Below are 12207 nucleotides of genomic sequence, written 5' to 3'. Positions count from 1 at the left end.
CTTAGTGACCCTGAGCTGCACAGTTAAATATGGTTCAAATAGTGTGTTTTATATTATGTGACTTCTACCACGAAAAAAAAAACAAACCCATTTTAAAAAAGCCTCCTTAACAGTGCTGACTAGTGTCTGTGGAGCGATCAGGAGCACTCCTGTGCCTATACACAGGGCCACCTCACCCGACCACCTGTAGGCGTATGGGATCAGAAACGGAGTCGTGTGTGCTGGAGGGTTGTTTGCATGGAATGAGTGGACTACTTTATTATCTAAACATTTTACTTTTCAAGAAGTCATCTGGGTCGAAAATTGTGCAGAGTAAATGACATATTTTGACTGTGAAGTGCATGTCCACAGACATGTGAAAAGATGCTCATGTTGCTAATCACTAGGGAAATCAGAATCACAATGAGACCTCATCTTACATCCTATCTTACAGACAGGATGGCTGCAATCACAAAAACAGAATAACAAGTGATGGCAAGGATGTGGAGAAATTAGAACTCTTGTGTATTGCTAGTGGGAATACAAAATGGTGCAGGTACTATGGAAAACAGTATGGAGATTCCTCAGAAAATTACAAATAGGATTGCCAAAGATCGAGCAATTCTACTTCTGGGTTGAAAGCAGGGTCTTGAGATATTTGCACACCCTTGTTCACAAGAGCATTATTCACAACAGTCAACAGGCAGAAGCAACCAAAATATCCATCAACAGATAAATGGATAAATAAAATATGATATATACATAATGAAATATTTTCAGTCTTGAAAAGGAAGGTAATTCTGACACATATTACAGCATGAATGAAACTTAAGAACATTATGCTAAGTGAAATAAGCCAGTCAAAAGGACAAATATTGTATGATTTGACTTATATGATGTACCTAGGGTAATCAAACTCATAGAAACAGGAGTGGAATGGTGGCAGCGTGCAGCATGGTGCCTGCAGTTAGTAACACTGTATTATTTGAAAGTGGCTGAGAGCATGTCTTAAGCATTCTTACCACACACACAGGAGTTAACTTTGTTCACTTTGTGAGGGGTCAGATGTGTTAATTATCTTGATCTTGATAATCACTCTACAGTGTAAATGTACATCAAATCGTCACGTTGTACACTTTAAACTCACACAATTATATTGCAATTATTTTTTCAATAAAGTTAAAGTAAGTAGGATGGTGGTTGCCAGGGGCTGTGGGAAGAAGGGAAAGGCAAGTTGTTGTTTAGTGAGTATAGAATTTCAGTTTTATAGGATGAAAACATTCTGGAGAATGATTGCATAATATAAATACACCTAACATCATGAGAAACGCTGGGCTGGAAGAAGCACAAGCTGGAATCAAGATTGCTGGGAGAAATATCAATAACCTCAGATATGCAGATAACACCACCGTTATGGCAGAAAGTGAAGAGGAACTAAAAAGCCTCTTGATGAAAGTGAGAGGAGAGTGAAAATGTTGGCTTAAAACTCAACACTCAGAAAACTAAGATCATGGCATCTGGTCCCATCACTTCATGGGAAATAGATGGGGAAACAGTGTCAGACTTTATTTTGGGGGGCTCCAGAATCACTGCAGATGGTGACTGCAGCCATGAAATTAAAAGACGCTTACTCCTTGGAAGGAAAGTTATGACCAACCTAGATAGCATATTTAAAAGCAGAGACATTACTTTGCCAACAAAGGTCCATCTAGTCAAGGCTATGGTTTTTCCTGTGGTCATGTATGGATGTGAGAGTTGGACTGTGAAGAAAGCTGAGCACCAAAGAATTGATGCTTTTGAACTGTGGTGTTGGAGAAGACTCTTGAGAGTCACTTGGACTGCAAAGAGATCCAGCCAGTCCATTCTGAAGGAGATCAGCCCTGGGTGTTCTTTGGAGGAAATGATGCTAAAGCTGAAACTCCAGTACTTTGGCCACCTCATGCGAAGAGTTGACTCATTGGAAAAGACCCTGATGCTGGGAGGGATTGGAGGCAGGAGGAGAAGGGGACGACAGAGGATGAGATGACTGGATGGCATCACTGACTCGATGCACACGAGTTTGGGTGAACTCTGGGAGTCGGTGATGGACAGGGAGGCCTGGCATGCTGCAATTCATGGGGTCGCAAAGAGTTGGACACTACTGACCAACTGAACTGAACTGAACTGAACATTACCAAACCACAGACTTGAATTAAGTTAAGATGGTAGGTGAATACTAAGTATATTGTACACAGTTTTAAAAAATCACCTGTCACTAAACAGCTGTTGATCAAATATTTAGAGAATGTGAAAAGAGAAGCCAAGCATCTCCTCTGGTCAGTGGCTAAGACTTCACTCTCCCAGTGCAGGGGCCCTGGTTTGATCCCTGGTCAGGGAACTAGATCCCATGTGCTGCAACTGAGAGTTTGCTTCCTGCAACTAAAGATCCCACAGGCTGCAAATAAGACCTGACAGAGCCAAATAAATATATGTTTTTAAAAGTGATTATACTCTATTTCAAAGAAGAGAGAGAAAAGCCAAGATATTGGACCAGCATGGGTGCCCACAGATCTCAGGCACACAGAGAAGGTGGACAGCCAGGAAGGGCTGTGAGGAGGCCACAGCTATGAAGCAGAGAAGCAGCCAAAAGCAAAATACCAACCGTGGTTAAAAGCTTTACAGTGAGGGATAAAAAGGTACCCAGGTCAGTTAAGCTGCATTTGACCCTGGATGGCCTTAGTTTTTAAACCATGTTTTAGCCTCTGGGAGGCATTAAAGTTGTTGTGCCCCTTCTCTCCAGGGCTGCCTCAGAAGCCCCACTGCTTAAGCTAGCCCTGCACCTGCTTCTCATCTAGGATGCGGGTTCTCCAGCTTTCCAGGAATACAGATCACCTGAGGAGCTTGTTAAAATGCAAATTCCAATCCCTGGATCAGGGTGGGCCTGAGCCCGTCCTGCCTTTCTGACTGCTCTCTGGAGCTGCTGGTTTGCACCCACACTGAGCAGCAAAGACCTACAGAGTCAAGCAGCCAGACAGAAAATCAGCAGGACACAAAAAGGATGTGATGGAGAACATGATGGAGTAATGGGCAGAGGGTAAGATAATGAAAACATCTTTGGCCTTCTGGGAAATAGAGGAGATGGGCAAATACATGCAAATGACTGGCGTCATGAATTGTTTAAAGTCAATATACATTTTGGGGTAAGACAGACCCTTCCCAGGAAAAGGATGTGGGGAGGAGTTACATATACATTTAATCTTGAAATGAGTCGAACTGAAAAGCTTTGAAACCTGGTTACTGAGATTATGGGAAAGAAAGAGTGAGCATTTTGGAGTTGAAGCCGTAGTCTAAATGAAAGGGAAAATGGTAGAAAAATCATGTCCTTAGGTATATAAAGTCTCAGAAACAGCAGGATTATTTTTTGTGTATATACGTCTTATTTCTGTATATGTAACATGTATATTTTATAATATGTATATATCTGCGCGTGCACACATACACACACGTACACACACGTGTGTGTGTGTGCGTGTGTGTGTGTGTGCCCAGAGGGTAAAGAGGGAAAAAAAGCAGGTTAAAGGAAATTACATAAGAATTGAATTTCTAAGAAGTCAACAGTGAAACTTAAAAAACCTTGATTTGTTCAATGAAGGGAAATGTTTGGTAAACTTACCAACTCACATTACACAGGTTTTTTTGTTTACCAAACGATTTCAAAATCATCTCACGTGGAGATGCTGAGGTGGGCAGAGCAGGGCTTATCCCCAGTTGAGCAGGGCAGGGCAGGTTGTATTATGTTTTTAACAAACGAGGAAATTGGGGCTTTGAAGGGTGTCCAAGGTCACAAAGGTAGTAAGCAATAGGCCTCTTCTTTCCTCTGTTTTCTGATTATTTCTATAGTGCAAATAGATACAATATGGAAAGTTAAATTTTTGTCACAAAACTCATGCGGATAAAATGAGATCATATATTTACAAATTTTTTTCAAATCAATCAAATACTCTGAACAAAAGACTCCTCCTCCTTGGCCCTGGCAGGGGACAGACACCCAGAGGAAACAGAAAAAAATCACCTTGTATGAATTTAACTACGAGAGGCTGGCTGCTATCTTTGGCCATAAATGAAATTTGGCCTTTGTGCTTCCTGGGACACAGTTATCAAAGAGGTCAGAAGGTTCATTCCTTGACTTGGATCAGCCCAAGTCAAAAGTACACCTCTACCCTCTTCCAATATTTAACAAGGTACACTGACCTCTGATTTAACTGCCTGTCTCTTAAACATGCATGTGAAGTGCTCTTATTGCCTGTAGTTTTATAGTTTGGCTCTTTGTTTGGAATGCATAGAGACCTGGGAGAATTGTTTCATATATTACATGAAAGGTTTAGCTGTGTCTCCTCATCTTAACTATCAGTTGGGTATTCAGTTTGTTATTTTGATGTTTCACAGACGCTCAGGAGGTATGGCAGGTACATGAGCGGGTATCAGGTGGCAGACAATTCTTCCCAACCCTCTTCAGATCAAAAGGCCCCAGTGTGCAAGAAAGAGTCCCACACACATTCCTGTGTTATTCCCAGGTTGTGACCAGGGCACAACCCCAGCCCCAAAGAATCCTTCAGAGACGTCTCCAAGACATATGAGTTCACAGTATGAAATAACAATGAATTAAAATCAGGAACATGACAAAAATAATTAAGACACCTAAGTGTGAATGGTATTCCTAGAATTGTGCAGTGTACAACATATACAACTGTACACATCAGCCCTGTGACTGTCCTCTGTCGTGGCTCTAATTTAGCACTGTGCCAGAAGGCCATGAAGGCAAGACCAGGAAAAAAAAAAAAAAACCACTGTGTAAAAATTAGAAAGAACAAAACTCTTGTTACATATGTTTAATAAGTCTACCAAGAAATTCTAAAGGAATCAGCAGATCAACTTTTACAACAATTAAGAGAATTCAGTGAGGTGACAAGATGAAATATCACAAAATAGCTAAACAAAACAGATTTTAGTGGGAAAAAATCAATTAGAAACAATTGGCTCAAGAATGGGAAATAAATACAAAATAATATAGAATCCAAGGATAGACATGTAAAATAAAGAACTTAGTATGTGACAGAGGTTTACATTTCAAATGAATAAAGACAGACTTTTCAATAAATGCAATTGAAATAATTAATAGAAATAAGTTCCAGGTAGACTGAAAACCTACTTTTTAAATGATAAAAATGTGGCCAAATATTGATATAATCTTGGCTGTTGAAAAGGCTTTCTTATATAAGAAGTAAAGAGCATAGTCCATAAAGGAGAAAATCAATAAAAAGACCTACATCAAAATAATAATAGCAAAAACTATATTAGTAAATACTTCTGTTGACTAAAAACCTGATGCAAAGTTAAAAACACAAGTGACAGTTTTAGAGTACTGTGTATATATCAAAGGGTTGTCATCAAGAATAAATATTAGACTCCTACAAATGAGTGGGAAAAGATAGACCAGTATAAAATGAGCTAAAGAACAGACAATTAAGAGGGAAATAGAATGGTGAAGAATTATTTTTTTAGAAAATGCCCAGCCTCGCTGGTTGTTATAGGTTGTGTCTCTGAGGACCTCAGACTGTATTTGGAGACAGAATCTTTCCGTTCAGTTCAGTTCAGTCGCTCAGTCGTGTCCAACTCTTTGCGACCCCATGAATCACAGAATCTTTAGACAGTGGATTAAGCTCAAGTCTGGTTGTTAGGGTGAGCCCTAACACAATATGATGAGTCTCCTTGTAAGAAGAGGAACGTGGACACAGAGACACCGGGGATGGACTCACAGAGGAAGGCGCCATCAGTGAGCCAAGGAAAGAAGGTTCAGGAGAAACCAAACCTGCTGACACCTTAATCTTGCACTTTCTGCCCTTTATGTGAGAAAATAAATTTCTTTAGTGTAAGCCATCTAGTCTGTGGTACTTGCCAGTCTGGCAAACTAATATATTAGTAATCAGGGAAATTTAAATATTTTTTAAATGGGCTACTGTTCTCATACATCCAATTGGAAAAGTAATCAAATGCTTAATAAGTAGCAAGCATCAGGGTGTGGAGGAATAGTAGCTGTTGTTCTCAGCTGGAGGGAATATAAAATGGTACAGGCACTGTGGCAGGCCATCTGACAGTCGTAAAAATTTAAGTGCATGTATTCTATGATGGAGGAATTCAGCTTCTCAGTAGCTCCTCTAGGGAAACACCTGAAGGTGGGCATGAGAAGATGGAAACAGGAAAAGTCACTGTAGTGTTGTTGGTAAGAGTGAAAACTTGGAAAGAGCTAAGCTACAATATTTATCAAAAAGGAAATGGCTGAATGAAAGAATTGTATTCTGCAATAGTGTGTAGCAGTTAAAATTTCCGTAGATGCAGAAAGTCTCCACATGGAATATGGGAAGGGAAAATTTGCGTGGAATATCAAGGCGAATAGTAAGACAATGCATATAGCATGTTAGGACATATATGTATGTGTGAATGCAAAGGAGACCATCCAGCAGTAAGCACACGAAACTGATCAGTTACTTTTGGAGGAACAGGGGATCTGCACCAGCAGGATGGCTAACAGAGAATTTAGCTATAAAAAGTCATCTATAAGACTTTTTCATTTCACAAGAAGTGTGTATCACTTATTGCATTTGTAATTTTTACAAGCTATTACTAACCATGGCTTAGGCAGTTTTGTGGTTGTCTATTAGGTTTATTCCATAATAATTGAGAGACAAGTTAATACTTTGAGACTAGGAATTGGCAAACTTTTTCTGTAAAAGGCCAGGCAGTTAATACTCCAGGCTTTGGTGGCTACATCAGCTGTTTTGTAACTACTCAGTTCCGCTGTTATAGGGCAAAATCAGCTATAGCTAATGCCACATAATGAATGAGCACGGCTGTGTTCTCATTAAACTTTATTTATGAAAACCTGGCTCACATTTCACCTGTGAGCCACAGTCTGCCAATTCTTTGTTTAGACTAAGTTTATTATGTAACTAAAATGTATTTTAAATAAATATTTAAATTCATTTAAATATTTTAAAATGCATTTGAATATTTATATAAAAATAATCTTTCTTATTAACCAACTAATTAAATAAGCAGTAGCCTCTGGGGCCTTGCTTTGAATATTTTAGGCTTTGGCCATATCATTAGAGACCAAACACCCATCCCAGTGGAGATAATCCATTGACCATGACCATCTTGGTGGTGACCGTCACCCTTCCCAGCATCAGAGTTGCACAACTATCCATGGGATGGCAATGCGGAGGATAGTGCTTGCCAACAGAGTCAAGATTTGGTGGCCTCAGAGGTGACTCCTGAACCTCCCTAGATGTGGAGTTGCCTTAAAGCAGAGTCTCTGGCCATAGGCTCAGCCAGGCTGGACTGTGAGGTGGGGTTAAGAGGGCTTGATGGCATTGAGCACATGGAGGAGAGGCTCCGTTCTGTGGGGCAAGGTGCCTTTCCTGGCACGAGAGACAGCAAACTCACTGGTCCAAACCCAGCTTTGCCCCAGGGCTACTCAGGGTGGGGCTGGCCTTCGAGGGACCCTCTCTGAGGGTGTGAGGCCCTGTGACGGTCATGCTGCTTTGTCTCAGCCTTGGTTCCAAGGTCTGCCAGCGCTAACTCAGCAGGCTGCGAGGAACCAGGGCTGGGGCTCTCCCGGCTCCTGTAGCTCCAGCGCTCACAGTCCCCGACATTCGTATTTTCTGGGTCAGGAGACTCCAACTGTATAACAGAGAAGGGGCTGATTGTATGTATGACTCATGGTGGTACATGAGAGGCTTCCACTGTGATTATTTCTCTAGGCGGCAAGTGAGGGATAAGGAAGCATCATAAATGAGACAATATTAAGTGATTGCCTTCATGGCTTTTTTTCATTCTGGAAATGTGGAGAACAGCAAGGCCAATACATACACACCCCGTTGTGACTGCTGACCTCAAACGAGATACATTTGTGTTCCCACGCATCTTTCACATGGAACTGGGGGTGATTCGCCACCAGCAAAAGAGAGAGGAAAAACCATACCTGTTAGGTAGTGACTTCTCTGCTCCAACTTCTCCTTTGAGGTCTACTTTCTTCCCCTTTGAGGTCCACTTTGAACAATCAGGAATAAAGGATCAATCAGAACATCAATATCCCTGAAGTGGTTGCCTTGTTAAAGACTGGAGCATTAGCTTGATCTTTTGCTTTCCTCAGGAGTGAACACTCGGATAGGAGGCTACGGCTACAGCTCCTGCTGCAGTCAGGACAGCGCTTCCTCTTCCCTGTACTATAGTCACAGGTTATTATTTCCCAGGATCTGAGCCAATCTTGTCTCTCAACCACATTTCAGTCCAGGCCAGAGGTAGGCTGTAATGGCCTCCATCTGGCACTCCTAAGTCCCAAGTCCAGCGCTTGAACTTGCAAATGACCAGATTACCGTATTTACTCTCCATTATGTGCCCCCCACTTTTCCTCAGATGTCTTCACTGTAAAACAGGAGAAGGGGAGGAATGTTGCTAGCTTCTGCTTTGTCTAATCAGTTCTGAGCAAATTTCGTGTATCTGAAGGGCTCTGCATTTTAGACCCTGAGGTAAAGCTAATTTGAACTTAGGTCTCAAACACTTCTTCCTTTGTCTGAAGCTACCTTGCCTGACAGTGTTACTTGACTTGACACTTCATGTTTGTGTAAGAGAGAGGCAAGCATAAGGGAGAGGGAAAGATGGTGAAATGAGGGGTCTGAGCACAGCTCACAGGAGTGTAACCTGTGGCTCTGGCCTAAGGACAGCCAGCTGACCAGGAGCAGGCAGCATGGACCATTGGGAGAGGTTCTCAGGGTTCTTCCTTCCACCAGGCCCTCCCAGCAGCCCCTTACTCCTCAGCCTGAGCCTCAGGTTCCCAGCACCAGCTGCTGATGGCTGTTCTAGCTCTCAAGGGAAAAGAGGAGATGAGAGCCTGAAGTGCTGAGTGTCACAGGATATGTTTCTTTCACTTGCTTTGTTTTTAAGGATGCTTTATGGAGATGTGGGGAGTGAGCTAGATACATGCTTCAGACAACAGTAAGCAGGGTGCTGGCCACGAAGAGAAAGGAACGGGGGAAGCGGAGAGAAAGGGGAGCAGAACTGGTTAGACAGGTGGGGGAGAGAACTGTGTGAAGATTGGGGCTTCCTTACACTATTTCCTGATTTAAATTGTTTTTATTTTGAACTCAGGTCTTAATCCAGCCCTCCTGATGAGAATAGCAAGAATATCTAAGTACAGTTTTTGTTCGGTCTTTAGTTAAGTTGGTTTCTTCTCTTCCACTCATTTTGCCCCTCCCAAGGGATAAGGAGGATTTGAGTCCAGGGTTTCCTAGGGGTCAGCATTTCTCAAGTGCTTGCTTGCTTTGCTCTTCCCAGCCAAGTGCAGAAAATAGAGCAGCTCGCACAGCCCACTGTGAAAGGTCTGCAGCAGGGGTGGTGACCAGTACCCCCGAGCAGGGGGCTCTTTTCTTTCTGTCAAGTCCTGATTGTCCACAGGGGATTCTGTTAAGACTGGGAAATGTGGAATTACATGGTTGGGAGGTGGACTTGGGTAGGAAGGACCTAGTGAAATACTGGATTTGGGTCCCAGGGGATGCAGCCTCTCTGGTGTGCCCTGGGGAGTACGGGCTGGCCTGGTGGTGCCTCCAGTGCCCTGAGAAGCTATAACCTAAAGATCCTGAACACAGCTATAGGGGTTGGAAAGCTGAAGATGGTTAAGAACTCATCCCAGGCAGCTTAATTTGTGAGATTCTAAGTAGGTCTTTCTGGGAGCACAGAAGATCTTTAAGGGTAGGGAAAATATTCTTATAAGATACTGTAATGTTAGATACATGTCATTATACATTTGTCCAAACCCAAAGAATGTACAACTCCAAGAGTGAGCTCTATAGTAAACTCTGGATTTCGGATAATTATGATATGTCAATGTAAGTTCATTGATTGTAACAAATGTCCCATTTTGGTGAGGGTTATTGATAATGGGGGGGGGGGTGGCCTGTGAATGTTGAGAACAGAGAGTATATGGGAAATCTCTGTACCTTCCTCTGAATTTTGCTGTGAAACTAAAGCTTCTCTAAAAATACCCAAGTCTTAGAAGAAAAAAAACTAGGCCTTTTTGTAAAGACAGGCATTTCCAGGGTCAGGAAAAAAAATCTCAGCTTAGGTAGAGGCTTCCTGGTGGCTCAGCAGTAAAGAATCTGCCTGCAACGCAGGAAGATGGGAGAAATGGGTTCAATCCCTGGGTCGGGAAGATCCCTGGAGGAAGGCATGGCAACCCACTCCAGGATTCATGCCTGGAAAATCCCATGGACAGAGGAGCCTGGTGGGCGACAATCCATAGTCACAGTGTCGGACACGACTGAAGCGACTTGGCATGCACACAGCTTAGCTAAGGCAGCTTGCCAGAAGCTTGAGTCACGGGTAAAAAACATGGCTTTCCTCTCTCAATCCTTCCTGGCTCACACGGTCCTGGCCTTATCTCTCTCATAAAAACAGCAGATTATTTACAGGAGGAGCAGAAACTGAGAGCCACTCAGTGGTCATAAAAGTAGAGAAACTGCTCTCAGGTTTCCGCAGGGATCTTCTGGATTCCTTCTCCTCTGGATCTCATGTGTGATCAAAAGACGGAAGAAAGGTGGCAGGACCGCCTGGCTTCTGGAGTCTGTAAGGGCAATTTTTACTTTAGGCACAGCTCTAAACTAAGAAACACCCAGAGAGTACACTCTAATTATTAAGAAGAGCACACTGATGCTCCCAGATAGTCAGCCTCAAGCACAGCTGAGAAGTAGGAGAAATGTGAGTCCTCGGCCTCCGTTCTACTCTTTTGCAGCAGCCAGAACACCGACTCAATGGACATGGGTTTGGGTGAACTCCAGGAGTTGGTGATTGACAGGGAGGCCTGGCGGTTCATGGGGTCACAAAGAGTCGGACACGACTGAGCAACTGAACTGAACTGAGCTAATCTGAAGAAGAGTGAAACCCTTAAGCCACTGGCAAGAGAAAAGTAGAGCTGATAAGCATAGGGAGTTCCCTTAGTGTGAATCCACTTCATGTTTTACCTCCCTCTGAGGAATTGTGCTTATGCTCCGTCGGTTGTGCCTGACTCTTTGTGACCCCATGGACATATGATCCCCTGTCCGTGGGATTCTCCAGGCAAGAATATTGGAGGGGGTTGCCGTTTCCTTCTCCAGGGGATCTTCCCAACCCTGGATTAAACCTGTGTCTCTTGAGTCCATGCACTGGCGGGCAGATTCTTTACCACTGCACCACCTCAGTAATCTTCTTGGCCTCTTTGTAGTTTCCTGTTTGTAGGAAAGCAAAGAAGAGATCATAAAGCATAGTCATTTCACCTTATTTGTGGCTCACAAAGTACATTTCTTTCTGAATTAGATCAGTCTCACCTTTTCTCTCCCTGTTTACAATGTCTTACATTGTGAATCCTTGGCAGTATTTTACACTTTTCATAGCGATCAATGGTGCTTTCAAGAGCAGCAGGTAAGTCATCCTCTTCCAGATATAGGGTGACCAATTTAAGGTGGAGTATTTGTATTTAAAAAAAGAACAGAGAGAGTCAACTAAAGGAGTCATGTGCGGACAGGGAATGTTGGCCGCCCTCCCAGGTCTACAAGGATCAAGCCATTAGCCACTGCAACAGTGCTCCTGAGGGGAGTTCAGGGAGGAGAAAATAGGGAGCATCCTGTGCTTCGGACACTGGCCCTCCATACTTACGATGCGTATCTAAGGAATAATTTCAGTGAGTCCAGACTCTTGCATCTTCCTGTACACAGAAAAGCACTAACATCATTAACATAAGATGTCTGTTCTTTGTGATTCACAGTAATCTTTTGATGTTTGACCATGTGTTTGTTTTCCAACCTCGAACTCCATTATATCCCGGCTCATCCTTTACCTCATCAGAGTAGCTTCCCAGTGCTATTTGAGAAGCTGTCTTTCAGGAGGCTATAATCCTCAGTAAAATTCCCCAAGTAAAAACTTTCATTAATGGTATAAATTCAGGTTGAGCCTGAGGGAAATAGATGTTTATCAACCAGACAGGTATCCTTCTCAAAATCTCTTAGGATTCCCCTGGGGTGTGCTCAAGGAGGCCCCTGGAAAAGGGGGCAGCCAGGGCAGGGAATATGGAGGTGCAGCTCTTGTCCTCATGGGGCAGTCTTGGGGGGACCCTCTCCCTTTTTGTCCTTGGATGGAGATAGTAGAGAAGGACCCAAGAAG

At 43.0% G+C, this 12207-nt stretch overlaps 1 protein-coding gene across 3 annotated transcripts in view; it reads right to left on the bottom strand.

The window, feature by feature from the left end:
- NR1I2 (nuclear receptor subfamily 1 group I member 2) overlaps positions 1 to 8367 on the bottom strand; it is a 32985-nt gene extending 24618 nt beyond the window's left edge. For 2 of the 3 annotated variants that reach the window (XM_019986925.2, XM_019987052.2), the window contains exon 1: positions 8000 to 8364. The gene's annotated coding sequence lies outside the window, so the exon portion shown is untranslated. Of the gene's footprint in view, positions 1 to 7999 lie in introns of all 3 variants that reach the window. The other variant, XM_070795530.1, reaches the window with a different exon arrangement.
- Positions 8368 to 12207: the final 3840 nt, after the last annotated feature.

Source organism: Bos indicus, chromosome 1 (genome assembly GCF_029378745.1).
Source record: "Bos indicus isolate NIAB-ARS_2022 breed Sahiwal x Tharparkar chromosome 1, NIAB-ARS_B.indTharparkar_mat_pri_1.0, whole genome shotgun sequence".
NCBI lineage: Eukaryota > Metazoa > Chordata > Mammalia > Artiodactyla > Bovidae > Bos > Bos indicus.
Note: the sequence above shows the minus strand (reverse complement) of the source record. Positions and strands in the feature narration are given on the sequence as shown.